This window comes from Apium graveolens, chromosome 4, assembly GCF_009905375.1.
Source record: "Apium graveolens cultivar Ventura chromosome 4, ASM990537v1, whole genome shotgun sequence".
Lineage (NCBI taxonomy): Eukaryota > Viridiplantae > Streptophyta > Magnoliopsida > Apiales > Apiaceae > Apium > Apium graveolens.
This window is the reverse complement of record NC_133650.1, coordinates 159,944,474-159,957,420: the sequence shown is the minus strand read 5'-3', so window position 1 is coordinate 159,957,420 and position 12,947 is coordinate 159,944,474. Positions and strand designations below refer to the sequence as shown.

The following is a 12,947-nucleotide window of genomic DNA, read 5'->3' as shown; positions in this document are numbered from 1 at the left end:
CTTAATTTGGGCAGCGATAGCAGTTACTGCGTCCAACTCCAGAATTCCTGCAACTTTTCTCCGATTCAGCCTCTGAGAAGGATTCTGGTACTCATTAGCAACCATCAGTTTAATAAGTTCATAAGCTTCATCATAGCTTTTAGCCCACAAGGCTCCTCCTGATGCTGCATTAAGCATGGGTCTAGAAGTAGCACCCAATCCATTGTAGAAATAGTTGATAATCATCCAATCAGGCATGCCATGGTGTGGGCACTTCCTTAGCATCTCCTTATATCGATCCCAAGCCTCACACAGAGATTCTCCTATTTGATGAGCAAACTAAGTAAGAGCATTGCTGATTGCAGCGGTCTTCGCCATAGGGAAGAATTTAGTAAGAAAATTTTGAGCAAGATCTTCCCAAGTGATGATAGACCCTAATGGAAGAGAATGTAACCAGCACTTAGCCTTGTCCCTTAGAGAGAATGGGAAGAGTCGCAGTTTGATAGCATCTTCAGTCACATCATTGAACTTGAAAGTGTCGCAGATCTCGATGAAATCCCTGATGTGCATATTGGGGTCTTCAGTAGGAGAACCCCCAAACTGAACTGAGTTTTGTATCATCTGAATCATGCTTGACTTGATCTCAAAAGTGTTAGCCCTGATGGCTGGTCTGATGATGCTTGACTGAATGTCATTAATTTTAGGCTGATAATAGTCCATCAAAGCCTTCAGATTGTCCGCTTGATCACCCATCTCTACTAAAGCTGGTTCTTCAACTTTCTCTTCTTCTTCTACCTTCTTTTCTTCCTTAAAAACTTCCTTACGAACCACTATCGCTTCCTTCTCGGATTGATCCAGATTTTTCTTATGAGTACGCGAACGCGTATGCATACACCCTCGCTAGAGTACCTGAAATAAAACAAGGAAACAGCTAAGTAAGAATGTCCGAGTCAATGAACTTTAACAACCATTGATGGAAAATACATAAACTAATAATTAACACTGCAGTCCCCGGTAGTGTTACGACCGGCATTTTATGTAATATTATTTGTGAATAATATTAAGTTAAATAAAAATATATTCAATGCTTGTACGTTTGTGTGAGTGAAAATTTCTGCATTATAAATTTGCTTTGGGTAGTATATAATTTTTCAAAGCAAGAATTTATTTAATTTCTTTATTTTTGATTTATAAGGAATATTCTAAGCTTTGGAAAAATTTTCTTTTAAAAGACATTTTGTACACAAATTGTGAAAATGATTTTATAAAGTCTCTAAAAATACAAGTTAATTTATGGTAGAAATTTTATAATTTTTGAACTTGTATTTTATTTTATAAAAATAAATCATTATAAATTTTAGTTGTCATAATTATTAAATTACATGAATAACCTTGCATGCAAACTCTCTTCTATTTAACCAAAGGGCAAAGAAGACATTCTCCACCCCACTAACTCACATTTTGCTAGCCAAATTACCTCCTTGACCTTGCATGCAAATTTGCCTAACTTTAGCTAGAGGGTTACTCTTGTCATTTCCTAAATCCACTCACATTTAGCCTAGTCAAAGACATAAAAACAAAACTAAAGTGATGATCACTCCATTTTCACTCCACCCTTCCCTTTTCTCCTCCCTCCCTCTCGGCTCAACCCTCCCTCTCGGCCATCCCATAGCCGAGGCCCTCCATCCCCTTCATTTCTCCATTCTTTCACCCAAACAATCATCTTATATTCAAGTAATTTTACTCCCTATATGTTATTCTTATATATTTCAAAAGTTTAGAGTGAAAAACCTATGTTTTGACCTTGCATGGTGATGTTTTTGTTAAACTCAAAGTGAACCTCCTTGATTCTTGTGAATCTAAGGCTTTCACCATGAGTTATAGTATCATAGGGTCAAGAATGGCTAGACATAAGAGTGTTACACTTATGCGAATGCTGTTTTTACCCTAATCCATTCGGCCATGACTTGATAGGAGCCGAATGGATGGTGTTTTGTTGCCTTGTTAACATTTTTGTGTATTTTGTGATGATAACATGAATGTTGTAGTAAAATCTTGATAAAATCCTTTTGCATGCTAGTTGATCATTTAGTTGTAATCCATGTTAGGCTTGCATGTTGAATTATGATAAAAATTTATTTGGAAATCATGTTGATTTGGCTTGAAAGATCCGAAAGCATGCATGCATGCAAATCACTTTTGACTTTTTTTTGGAAGTTTTGATCATTTAGATTCATGGTTGTTAGTGAGCCTTAATTTCAGTAGGAATAATGTATTAATATTGATTTATACTTCTTATTGCATGGTAATAATTCGTGGTTATCTTTTATAAAAAAAATAAATAAATATATATATATCTTGTTGCTTCAAGAGCATAAAGGTTTGTGATTTGTAAAGAGTAGTCTCTTTTATTTTGCCATAGTTGCACCATAGGTAAGGATGATCTCACCAAGGGTATTTTGAGAAAAAGGGAGTTAGTTCAGTAGAATACCAAGTATAAATCTTGGTTTAAGTATTTAGTTGTTGATAATTGGGTTTGTCAAGTCAAAACCTTGGAAAATGAGAGTTATAGTTTCTGCAGAAAAATCAGTTTAGTACCCTGAGGTTTAGAGTGAGTTTTGACCATGTCATTGATGTGCACTTTGAGGCCCAAGCCACCAGAAGTTAGTATGGGGAGTATATAATAGGTTTTAGGAGTTGGTTGGAGGTTTGCATGTCATTTGGTTAGGTGCACAAGTAGAATAACAAAATCTGTCCAGCAGGGGACAGTTTTGTTGCAACTTAGAAATAGGGAGATTTGGCCATGTCATGGGTAGGCCCTCATTAGGCCCAATTGGGCCTTAGTTAGAGGGTATGTCATAGAAGTTTTTCCAACCATAGTTCATAGGATATGAGCTAGAACCATGTGTCACAAGTTAATTCAAGTCAGGGCATTTTCTGCCCAGAAAAACAGGGGTACCTTGGACTTTTAGCTTAGGCCCAAGAAGGCCCAAGCCAGGTCTTTGAGCCACATCAAGCTTGTGAGATGCCCTTAGGTCAGGAGAGTCTTGTGTAAAAATTTTGAAGAAAAACTTGTAGTTTAAGAGTGTCTAATGCACTCAAGAAACCTTAGTTACCATTCTGAAATTTGCACCAGTGAGCACTTTCACTTATCACATAGTTTTAGGACACTTAGAAGTGAGTATTAGGTCGACCACCATAGTTGTAAGATAGTATAAGGTCAGTAGAACAAAAGGCACAAGTGAGGGTCAATAGGTTTTGGATAATTTAGGAAAGGCACATTGAGTTAGGAAGCCCAAATTCGAAGACTTCGTTTAGTTAGCGACCAAGTAACTTAAGTGGTGAGTCGAGATCATCCAAGCCTAGTGTGGCATTATGGTGTATATGATGTTATTTGGTATTAATATACGATATGTGATTATGTGGCTACGTGTGTACATTTGAAAATATAAATGGTGGATATGAATTAAGTGTGTATAGGCCTAAGTGCCATCCATGTTTAATTTCGGGTTGTAAATAGGTTAAGATGGAAAGAATATATTATAATGAGGATTATTATTATTTATGTAGGATCTCGAGACGAGGGAAAACTTGCCATAAAAGTCGAGTGAAGCTCCAGTTGTTGCTCCTACCAGTCAGACCAGACCAGTCTATCTCAAGGCAAGTGATTCAACTTGACCTTCGCATTTACTGTAAACAGTTCACATATATATATATCGATGCAATTATCCTGAGTCATTTTGATATATTTAAATCAAGAGTATCTTTTGTTTATCTTTGAGTTACATAGAGATGCCATGAACCCTCGAGTACGTATTGCAAGTAGTTCAAAAGTCTTTCATGATAGTTTAATGCCATGATAAAATAGAGATGTGATATAATACCTTATTGATCCTTTTGATTATCATGCTATTGATCCCTGAGAAATCTTGATGTTGCACCCTGATGCTTTGATTCAACTCTTGAAATAACCTCGATAGAAACTTTATCTTGATACCTAAAAGCCAATCTTTTCTTAAATTCATTCATGATTGTTTGATAACCCTATCCTTACCCTAAAGCTTGATACCCTGTTATATCTTGAGCTGATGATCACTTCCTTTATATTTTAGCACCTCTATCCTATTGGAACCAGTGATGCTTATCTTCTTGATGTTCTAATACCTATACCTTGTCTACAACCATTGCTTTAAGCCTAGTTTGGCATTACTCTTTCATATTATCCAATAGCCTTGCTTAATTTCCTTGTCAAAATTCTTGTTTATGGAAATCTCTCGATTACCCTAATATAGTAAAGTCTAGTGGATCATGGCCCTGAGATTTAGTGTCATATTTCCAGTGTTTCAAGTTGATCTATAATCCCCTGATAAAAAAAAATGATTTCAGTCAAAAGAGATTTTGTCATAAATCGGCATCAGTTTTCAAAATGAATAAAAGGTGGATTTTTCAGTCCCAAAGGGGGACAAATGTTTTCTTGAATGGTGGATCTGGACTGAGACGCGAGTCCTTTCCACACTTATATTAGGCTTAAAAGTTGCCTAGGGATTCCCAATAATGTTTTAGAACCCAGCGAGGTTCGGGATTACTTCGCGGCTGATCACCGGCTGTAATCCGTAGCGTCATAAAATGATTTTGATTAAGAATGGTTTTAAAATTTGTTTTGATGCAAGCAAAATGATGCCAACTCACATAAGTTTTATCTCTCGATTATCATTGATTATGTCATTCCATTGTCATTCCTAAAGGTATATCTCGATTTATGCTTTGCGTTGTATTGTTAGCACTTGTTGAGCTTTTGGCTCACTTCTTGCTTTACCCTGATATTACAGCTAGCAGCCATGGTTAGATTCAAGCAGACTGCCCGTAAGTCCTGTGATGATGATGCTTATGTTCGAGCTCAGGTAGAATAAGTAATAATAGTTGTGTGAGGACTCGGTATTTGTAATCAGATGTAATAGTTGGTAGTGTTGGGCTGTTCCAAACCCTAAACTGTAAGATCTTGGATTTTGGTTGTGTAATACTCATTAAAATGATGTAATAGCTATAATTATTTTGCTATTTAAGTTGGGGGTGTGACAGGTTTTGGTATCAGAGCTACGGTTTAGAGTCCCTGGACAGCCCAAATAGGTTATAGGATTTGTGTGTAGGTTATAGATATTACGCGAGAGAGAAGGTAAAGTAAATTATTATTAATACTCCTCTTATTGGTTGTCAGCAAAGGGCGCATTCCTCGTCATCCTCTGGGTCGGACGACACTATTGCTTTCTCCGTATATGCTGAGTTGAGGCGCGAGTTCGACATGCTTCAGGGCAAGTACGACCGACTGATAGACCGACTGAAGAACGTGTATCCGGACAGCCGAAACTACGAAGGGAAGCCCAAGGAGCAGATGATTGCGAGACTTGAGACCTTGGTTCGGTACGTCAACACTACGCTTGAGGAGATGCCAGCACACCGGGACCGTACCAGCCAGTATGTCATTCAGATGGTGGCAGATGAGCTCCAGAGCATTGTGAAGACGCTTCGAGAGGAAAAGACTACCAAGCCCCGTTCAGATGGAGTGGAGCCTTAGTTCTTTCCATTTACCTTTCATGTTGTTGTACTATCAAACTCTATGGAATCCCCAGTTGTTTCCGTCTTTCCTTTAAATAAGCCTGTTATTTCTAGAATCAGACTATGTCCCAATCCTATGTACTGTGACCTTTAAAATTTCAATAATTATGTGCTATTGTTCCATCTGCTCTCAACTGTTATTTTATGTTTTGTCATCATATCTGGAAACTTGACCCCATATGTAAACAAGAATGCCATGCGATACCCTCGAATCATTTTATCATTCATATTTGTTATAACACAACTCTTATTTCAGGATCATGCCTCCCAAAAAGAAGAATCCAACAACCACCTTCACCACAGACCCAAATATTCTTCGACTACTGGAAACCTTGCAACAGCAAACCAATGCTATAGCTCAACAACAACTAACTCTTCAACAACGAATTGAAAACCAAGATAACCGTGAGCCATATCAACCACCTGAACCACCAGTACCACCAAGACAAATTGTCACTTTCAAGGCTTTTCAGAGTGTGAATCCACCTGTATTTCATGATACCACTGATCCAGTGATAGCAAACACATGGATCAAGGAGATGGAAAGGGCTTTTGAGTTGGTACAGTTAGGAGACGATCAGAAGACGCTGTATGCCACTTACTTCTTGAAGGGAGAAGTCATTTATTGGTGGGAATCAGTAAAAGCTATGGAAGTCACTCAGCAGATTTCTTGGGAGAGATTTAAGAAGTTATTTCTGGACAAGTATTACCCTAAGTACATGCAGAATCAGATGGAGCTAAAATTTCTTGAGTTAAAACAAGGGAACATGACTGTACTGGAATATGAGAAGAAGTTCACTGAGTTGTCAAGGTTTGTGACAAAGTATACTAGCACTGAGGAAGAAAAAGCAAAGAAATTTCAGCAAGGATTGGAGCCTTGGATCAGAGATAGGGTGGCTATGTTTGAGCTTGAAACTTATGCGGGAGTAGTACAGAAAGCTGCTCTGATTGAGAATAATGGGATGCAGTCAAGGAAAGAGAGGGATAACAAGAAGAGGAAGGTTCCATTTTATGGAGAAAAGTCTGAAGCTGGAAGTTCGCAAGATCGGAATGTAAAGAGGATTGGTTTCCAGAAGGGCGGAAATTTTCAAAGGAAAGGAAATTTGGGCAAAAGGCAAGAATCAAAAGGGAACAATCAGGCAAGCCAAGGGCAAGTTGGAGAAAACAGGTTCCAGAGGCCAGAATGCAAGCACTGTGGAAGAAGGCACCCCGGAGTATGCAATAAGCTGAGTATGACCTGTTATAGGTGCAATCAGAAGGGACATTTGGCAAATGAGTGCAAGATGCCGAAGCCAGGAGTTACGTGCTACAAATGTGGGAAGACTGGACACATGGCTAGGGAGTGTAAGGCAACAGGACCAGTCAGAGCTCTGATGAACGTGGCAAGTACCAGTGCAAGCGTGCCAGCTGAGGTATTGGCATTACCTCCACCACCCGCACCAACCCCGCAAGCAACAGCAAGGACATTTGATCTAAAGATGAAAGATGCTGTTCAGAATTCTGAGGTGATAGCAGGTACACTTTTACTCAATAATGTCAAAGCCAAAGTATTGATTGATTCGGGAGCCACAAGATCTTTCATATCAGAATCTTTTGTTGATAAGATCCAATGTGATAAAACGGTTATGAGTGAGGTAGTAAATGTGGTAATGCGAACCAAGAGAAGATTCCTGTGAATCAATTTTGTCCAAAATGTGAGATTGATATTTCGGGATATAAGTTCTCGGCCGACTTGATACTCTTCAAGCTGGGAGAGTTTGATATAATTATAGGAATGGATTGGTTAGGAGAGAATAGCGCTCAGATAAATTGTAAGACCAAGAGAGTGTATTTAAAGACGAAGAGTGGAGAGAAGGTAGTATTTAAGGGACAGAGGCAAGAGCGACAATTTCTTACAATTATTCAGGCTAAGAAGTTACTTAGAAAAGGTTGTGAGTCGTTCCTAGCATATGTAGTGGATTCAGAGAGAGGCAGCCCCAGCATGGAAGATATTCCTGTAGTTAATGAGTTCCCCGATGTGTTTCCCGACGAACTACCAGGCTTACCACCAGATCGACAAATTGAGTTCGAGATCAACCTTGCTCCAGGCACGGAACCAGTTTCAAAGGCTCCGTATAGGATGGCACCAGCAGAAATGAAAGAGTTGGCGAGCCAGCTACAAGAATTATTGGATAAGGGAGTGATACGACCAAGTACGTCGCCATGGGGAGCACCTGTTCTCTTTGTGAAGAAGAAAGATGGGAGTATGCGTCTATGCATAGATTACCGGGAGTTGAATAAAGTAACGATCAAGAACCGCTACCCGCTACCAAGGATAGATGACCTTTTTGATCAGTTAAAGGGAGCAAAATGTTTTTCGAAGATTGACTTGAGATCGGGATACCATCAATTAAAGATCAAGGAAGAAGATATTCCCAAGACCGCATTTAGGACCAGATATGGGCATTATGAATTCCTAGTAATGCCGTTTGGATTGACCAACGCTCCGGCCGCATTCATGGATCTGATGAATCGAGTATTTAAGAAGTATTTGGATAAATTTGTCGTGGTATTTATTGATGACATCCTTATTTATTCTAAATCGGAAGAAGAACATATGCAGCACCTCTGGATAGCATTGGAGATACTCCGACAAGAGAAGTTGTATGCCAAGTTTACCAAATGTGAGTTTTGGTTAAAGGAAGTTCAATTTTTGGGGCATGTTATTGGAAATGATGGAATTAAAGTGGATCCGGCGAAGATTGAGGCAGTTATGAGTTGGGAGAGGCCAAGGACTCCTACGGAAGTGCGAAGTTTTCTAGGATTGGCCGGATACTATAGAAGATTCGTCAAGGATTTCTCGAAGATCGCCACACCATTGACCAAGTTAACCAGAAAGAATCAAAAGTTTGAATGGAGTGCAGAATGTGAAAATAGCTTTCAAGAGTTAAAACAGAAGTTGGTAACAGCTCCGGTGTTGGTACTTCCCGATGATCAAGGGAATTTTGTAATATTCAGCGACGCTTCACATAAGGGTTTGGGTTGTGTGTTGATGCAACACAGTAAGGTAATAGCATATGCGTCAAGACAGTTGAAGCCGCACGAGTTAAAGTATCCGACGCATGACTTGGAACTAGCCGCCATAGTGTTCGCACTCAAGATTTGGAGACACTATCTCTATGGAGAGAAAGTGTGAAATCTACACGGATCACAAGAGTTTAAAGTACATTTTTACTCAGAAAGAGCTCAATATGAGGCAGAGGAGATGGCTGGAATTGATTAAGGACTATGACTGTTCGATAAATTACCATCCTGGAAAGGCGAACGTAGTGGCCGATGCGCTGAGTCGGAAGGAAAGATTGAATATAATGATAACATCAAAAGAGTTATCCGAAGAAATCGGAAAATTTGAATTGGAACTTTGTGCTTATGGGAAAGTCAAAGAAGTTTGTCATGCAATGACCTTTCAGCCAACACTACTGGAAAAGATAAAGAAGTATCAAGAGGAAGTAATGGAAAAAGAGAAAAATCAGTTATCTGGAGAAGAGATTAATACTAAAAGGGATGAGCAAGGAATACTAAGGTTTTCATCCAGAATATGGATTCCCCATGTATCTGAATTAAAGAATGAGATCCTCCATGAAGCCCACCATTCGAAATTTTCAATCCACCCGGGAAGCACCAAGATGTATCAAGACTTAAAGAAGAACTTTTGGTGGCCAAATATGAAAAGAGACGTGGCAGAATGGGTTGCGAAGTGCTATACCTGTCAGAAAGTAAAGGCAGAACATCAACGACCAAGCGGATTAATTCAGCCCCTGAAGATTCCAGAATGGAAATGGGAAAATATCGCTATGGACTTTATAGTAGGACTACCACGAACAAAGTCCGGACATGACGCAATATGGGTTATAATTGATCGTCTTACGAAGTCGGCGCATTTCCTTCCAATAAATGAGAAGTCGTCACTGGACAAGTTGGTTCATCTGTATGTGCACGAAATCGTATTAAGGCATGGAGTACCTGTATCAATAGTTTCAGACAGAGATCCCCGATTTAACTCAAGATTCTGGAAGCAATTCCAGGAATGTCTTGGCACGAAGTTGAATATGAGCACGGCGTATCACCCGCAGACTGATGGCCAGAGTGAAAGAACAATTCAAACAATTGAAGACATGTTGCGCAGTTGTGCAATCGATTTTGCTGGAAGTTGGGACGACCACCTGCCATTAATTGAATTTTCATATAACAACAGCTATCATTCCAGTATCGGCATGCCACCATATGAAGCTTTGTACGGGCGAAAATGTAGATCACCAACAAGTTGGGATGAAGTAGGAGAAGGAAGAATTCTCGGCTCAGAATTGGTACAACAGTTGCATGACTCAGTCAAGTTAATTCAGAAAAGGTTGCTTGCTGCTCAAGATAGACAGAGGAAGTATGCGGATCCAGCGCGTAAGGATGTTCAATTCCAAATTGGCGAAGCTGTGTTGCTAAAAGTGTCACCTAGGAAAGGGTTGATAAGATTTGGCAAGAAAGGAAAGTTAGCACCTAGATACGTAGGTCCTTTTGAGATTTTGAGTCAAGTAGGAAAGGTGGCCTACGAGTTGGCCTTACCACCTCAGTATCAGCATGTGCATAATGTGTTCCATGTGTCGTTGCTTAAGAAGTACAATCCTGACGCTAGCCATGTGATAGAATATGAACCTGTAGAAATTCAGGCAGACCTGTCATTTGTGGAGCAACCGGTTAAAGTACTCGACTGGCAAGTAAAGAGTCTTAGAAATAAATCAGTAAAGTTAGTGAAAGTACTTTGGAGGAACCCTAAGGTCGAAGAGTCGACTTGGGAGTTAGAGTCTGATATGCGTTCCCGGTATCCTCATCTGTTCTCTTAGATTCTGGGGACAGAATCCCTTAAGGGGGAGAGGATGTTACGACCGGCATTTTATGTAATATTATTTGTGAATAATATTAAGTTAAATAAAAATATATTCAATGCTTGTACGTTTGTGTGAGTGAAAATTTCTGCATTATAAATTTGCTTTGGGTAGTATATGATTTTTCAAAGCAAGAATTTATTTAATTTCTTTATTTTTGATTTATAAGGAATATTCTAAGCTTTGGAAAAATTTTCTTTTAAAAGACATTTTGTACACAAATTGTGAAAATGATTTTATAAAGTCTCTAAAAATACAAGTTAATTTATGGTAGAAATTTTATAATTTTTGAACTTGTATTTTATTTTATAAAAATAAATCATTATAAATTTTAGTTGTCATAATTATTAAATTACATGAATAACCTTGCATGCAAACTCTCTTCTATTTAACCAAAGGGCAAAGAAGACATTCTCCACCCCACTAACTCACATTTTGCTAGCCAAATTACCTCCTTGACCTTGCATGCAAATTTGCCTAACTTTAGCTAGAGGGTTACTCTTGTCATTTCCTAAATCCACTCACATTTAGCCTAGTCAAAGACATAAAAACAAAACTAAAGTGATGATCACTCCATTTTCACTCCACCCTTCCCTTTTCTCCTCCCTCCCTCTCGGCTCAACCCTCCCTCTCGGCCATCCCATAGCCGAGGCCCTCCATCCCCTTCATTTCTTCATTCTTTCACCCAAACAATCATCTTATATTCAAGTAATTTTACTCCCTATATGTTATTCTTATATATTTCAAAAGTTTAGAGTGAAAAACCTATGTTTTGACCTTGCATGGTGATGTTTTTGTTAAACTCAAAGTGAACCTCCTTGATTCTTGTGAATCTAAGGCTTTCACCATGAGTTATAGTATCATAGGGTCAAGAATGGCTAGACATAAGAGTGTTACACTTATGCGAATGCTGTTTTTACCCTAATCCATTCGGCCATGACTTGATAGGAGCCGAATGGATGGTGTTTTGTTGCCTTGTTAACATTTTTGTGTATTTTGTGATGATAACATGAATGTTGTAGTAAAATCTTGATAAAATCCTTTTGCATGCTAGTTGATCATTTAGTTGTAATCCATGTTAGGCTTGCATGTTGAATTATGATAAAAATTTATTTGGAAATCATGTTGATTTGGCTTGAAAGATCCGAAAGCATGCATGCATGCAAATCACTTTTGACTTTTTTTGGAAGTTTTGATCATTTAGATTCATGGTTGTTAGTGAGCCTTAATTTCAGTAGGAATAATGTATTAATATTGATTTATACTTCTTATTGCATGGTAATAATTCGTGGTTATCTTTTATAAAAAAAAAATATATATATATATATATCTTGTTGCTTCAAGAGCATAAAGGTTTGTGATTTGTAAAGAGTAGTCTCTTTTATTTTGCCATAGTTGCACCATAGGTAAGGATGATCTCACCAAGGGTATTTTGAGAAAAAGGGAGTTAGTTCAGTAGAATACCAAGTATAAGTCTTGGTTTAAGTATTTAGTTGTTGATAATTGGGTTTGTCAAGTCAAAACCTTGGAAAATGAGAGTTATAGTTTCTGCAGAAAAATCAGTTTAGTACCCTGAGGTTTAGAGTGAGTTTTGACCATGTCATTGATGTGCACTTTGAGGCCCAAGCCACCAGAAGTTAGTATGGGGAGTATATAATAGGTTTTAGGAGTTGGTTGGAGGTTTGCATGTCATTTGGTTAGGTGCACAAGTAGAATAACAAAATCTGTCCAGCAGGGGACAGTTTTGTTGCAACTTAGAAATAGGGAGATTTGGCCATGTCATGGGTAGGCCCTCATTAGGCCCAATTGGGCCTTAGTTAGAGGGTATGTCAGAGAAGTTTTTCCAACCATAGTTCATAGGATATGAGCTAGAACCATGTGTCACAAGTTAATTCAAGTCAGGGCATTTTCTGCCCAGAAAAACAGGGGTACCTTGGACTTTTAGCTTAGGCCCAAGAAGGCCCAAGCCAGGCCTTTGAGCCACATCAAGCTTGTGAGATGCCCTTAGGTCAGGAGAGTCTTGTGTAAAAATTTTGAAGAAAAACTTGTAGTTTAAGAGTGTCTAATGCACTCAAGAAACCTTAGTTACCATTCTGAAATTTGCACCAGTGAGCACTTTCACTTATCACATAGTTTTAGGACACTTAGAAGTGAGTATTAGGTCGACCACCATAGTTGTAAGATAGTATAAGGTCAGTAGAACAAAAGGCACAAGTGAGGGTCAATAGGTTTTGGATAATTTAGGAAAGGCACATTGAGTTAGGAAGCCCAAATTCGAAGACTTCGTTTAGTTAGCGACCAAGTAACTTAAGTGGTGAGTCGAGATCATCCAAGCCTAGTGTGGCATTATGGTGTATATGATGTTATTTGGTATTAATATACGATATGTGATTATGTGGCTACGTGTGTACATTTGAAAATATAAATGGTGGATATGAA

At 38.6% G+C, this 12,947-nt stretch overlaps 1 non-coding gene across 1 annotated transcript; it reads left to right on the top strand.

Moving 5' to 3' along the window:
• Positions 1-235: 235 nt before the first annotated feature.
• On the top strand, positions 236-342 carry LOC141723058 (small nucleolar RNA R71). The gene has a single exon (XR_012576051.1). It is a non-coding gene; the product is annotated as a small nucleolar RNA R71 (small nucleolar RNA).
• The last annotated feature ends 12,605 nt before the right edge of the window (positions 343-12,947 follow it).